Source organism: Meleagris gallopavo, chromosome 8, assembly GCF_000146605.3.
Source record: "Meleagris gallopavo isolate NT-WF06-2002-E0010 breed Aviagen turkey brand Nicholas breeding stock chromosome 8, Turkey_5.1, whole genome shotgun sequence".
Classification (NCBI taxonomy): Eukaryota; Metazoa; Chordata; class Aves; order Galliformes; family Phasianidae; genus Meleagris; species Meleagris gallopavo.
This window is the reverse complement of record NC_015018.2, coordinates 33,989,107-33,992,518: the sequence shown is the minus strand read 5'-3', so window position 1 is coordinate 33,992,518 and position 3,412 is coordinate 33,989,107.

Genomic DNA, 3,412 nt, shown 5'->3' with positions numbered 1-3,412 from the left:
AAAAAAGTAAGTAGAGCCACATGGGAATTTGACTGTTGGATCTCTATTAACAGCTAGTGCAAATCTGTGCATCTTCAGACACTTCTTCTCCCTCTGGCACATCCGGAGTCTCCTGGAGTCAATAAGATTTCTGGCACTGATTTGGTGGCATCACAATCAGGCTCTTTGCATGCAACGTCTTTTTAATTGAGTGCCACTAATACAGGATTTGTTTCAGATTTACATCCCAGTGAAATACAGCATGTGTCACCTGGGGTTGGTTAACGCTGCCCTTTACTGACAGTACGTGCCAGGGGACACATCGCTCTGCAGCTCAGGGATGAGCACGACAAAACCAAGCAGTCCTCGAAAGAGAATCACAGAATCAGGATACCCTGAGTTGGATCACTGAGTCCAGCTCCTAGAGAAGCATTTTTGTTATCGAAAGCCCAGGCTTTAATCAGTTCCACCTGTACCAGAAGTGCTGAAACAGAGGAGCCAGGGTTACCACAGGCTGAGGGTCTGAGCAGCACCTCCTGCTGCACCCTCTGCACAGCTGAGCTCTCTGCAGTCAGCACCCGGCCTCTTGCAGGCACTCGGCTCTGGCTGTTGCTGCTGTGCAATCAGCGCGTGCAAAGCACAGCATCACCGTGGGTTCAGGGTAGCATGGGGATGCCCAGGGCTCAGCCTGGCAGCTTGGGGCCAAGGCGCGGCTGCACCGTGCTAAGATGGAGCTGAGCCCTGGGGCCAAGCAAAGGAGAAAGCAGGAAACCAGACACTGTGCTTACGAGGACAGAAAACACGCGTTCTGTGTCTTGAACTGACTGCTTTTCACTTGAGCATGAAGAAACACGAGGTTCCCAATTGCACTTGACCTTGCCAAGGTCAGATGACCACACGGTAGAACTGCCTGCAGAGCAGGGCAGCAGGATCCCACCGGGCTTACAGCAAACCAACGTGTGTGCTGCTGTGCCCAGCCTGGGAGCCGTGCTGATGGGGTGATGGACCTCCTCCCTCCCCAGGGTCACCTCTGCCAGCAGTCCCTGACCATGTGCTCCTGGAATAACGAGCAGTGGGCTGCTGTGGAGCTGAAGGAGTTTTATTAAAAGAATGATAAGGACATCATTCTCCTTTCGAGTATTTTCTACTGAACTACATTGCATTCCTGAGATGTTTGGGATTTGGCCTGACTTCAGAGGACCTGACTGTCGGAGACAAAGGAAAACAGGGGATTACCTTCCCAGGTCAGAGCCCTACAGAATTTGTGTGGTGTTCTACCACTGATAACAGCCAGCACTTAAAGCTCTGGGAACAAGTAAGCTCCCCTTTTCCTCAGCGTGAAGATCGATGCTATCAGCCTGGTCTGGAGAAATAAAGATAGGATTAAAGGAATGATTTAATTTGGAAGCCTGAAGCATAGCCTAATATCCAGCTGCTTTCCCACCACCTGTGTGGGTGCTGCTGTCTTCTGTCAGAGCCCCACAGCTGAGGCAGAGGGATGGAACCCACCTGTGCCCCAGTCTAGGAGCTCCATCAATCAATCTACATAAGGATTCAGAACCTGCTTTTGCTTTGTTGCTCCATTTAAACCGTTGTTACACGAGAAGAGCAGAAGAAATGTTTTAAAAAGAAAGCACTGTAAAACAAGATTATTATTTAAAGGCCTTCACTTATCATAGAATGGCTTGGGTTGGAAGAAGCCTTTAAAGGTCATTGAGCTCCAACCCAAAGCCATGGCCTAGCTGCTCCATCCATCCTGGCCTTGGGCACCTCCAGGGATGGGGCATGCACAGCTACTCTGGGCAGTTCCAGCATCTCAACGCCCTCTGAGTAAAGAATTTCTTCCTAACATCCAACCTAAATTTTTCCTCTTTGTTTTAAAGCCATTCTCCCTTGGTCCTATCTTTATTAGACCATACAAAAGATGGGATACAGTTGGAAAAACAGTGAAATAAAAGTCATATTCTTTGGCTCAATTGACTGCAATTGGGAACTTTGTAAAGATTTGTAAAGTAGGAGGTGTCAACAGGCACCACTTCCAGGACATGTAAGAGGAAATGCTCCATAGGCACACGGCTCCCTGTACATCCCAGAGCAGAGGTCTAACAGCCCTCTCAAAATGAGCTGCTAACTTTTCCATCAGGCTCTCATGGCAGGTGCAGCTTCCCCTGCTCCAGGCTCTCCCGTACCCCATAGCCATTTCATTTGCCTTTGGGCCCACATCCCTGCTACCAAACGTTCCATTCCTGAGCACTCTTTAGCACCAGTTGTGCTGACCAGGAACAGCAGAGGTGAAAGAGCACTGGGTTAAAGCCACGGCAGGCCTGGCAGCAGGGAACCTCCTGTCTGCACACTGCTGTGCTGCAGTGCATGCGCTCCTCTGGAGGTGTCACCAGCTGAGAAACAGCACGCCAAAGCCACTCTGACTTCAGTGCATCTGATCTATCATTTCTGCCTGTTTCAGTAAAGGCACCACCGTGTTACTTGAGAGGGACAGAAATCGCAGTGAAATACTGAGACTGACACCACGGGGGAAGCAGGCAGCTGGGAGAAATGAGTGCTTTCTCCTAAATAAATAAATAAATAAATAAATAAATAAATAAATAAATAAATAAATCGGACGAGCAGCCCACAAGGTATGCAGTACGTGCAGCACAGTTCAGAGAACAGGATGTATCCAAATCAACAGTTTAATGATCCCAGGAGCAGGTTTCTCTCGCGACAGCAATCCATCACAGCCTTCATCACCCTGAAGCACCAACGCTGCCGGTCCCAGAGATGTCCCTGCAGTCCCAGGCCCGGCACTCAGCGCATCCATCACACGCTACAGGGACGGCCGGCTCTGACAAACGCCGCAGCCGGGAGGTGCAGCCCCGGAGCTGAGCGCAGAGCCGCTCTGCAGGGGCTTCTCTGGCACCCAAACCCACAGCTGCTGCAGAGCAGGGCTGCGTTACCCACAGCAAACAGAAAGTGGTCGGTCAGGGAGGGGAATCAACGGCACCGAGTGGGAAACAGGGCGTTTGAAAACGAGTTATACGAGGCCCATAGGTAGCACACGATTCAGACACAGCATATATATATGAAACCATCAGTCACACACTTCCACGCGCAGACACGTATAGGAACTGACCTTGCAGGCACGCTCCATCATGGTGCACGCTGCCCGTCGGCTCTACCTGAGGACACTGCCATTCCTCCGCACTCCGGGTTAAAACCTGTGGGCTGTTCCTAGCGGGCTGATTTAAAGGGATTTTTTACCATAAAACTGCGGAAGGCAAAACCCGATAATCCATCCCCGCTGCGTAAGATTAAATTTTCCATCTGCGTCCTCTTGAACCGCGGAATCAGACGAGAAACCGTTCATCGGTGCGTCCGGGGGAGCATTTGGAGGACGGGGAAGGAAAGGGAAAAAAAAAGCAGCAGCATCACCAGG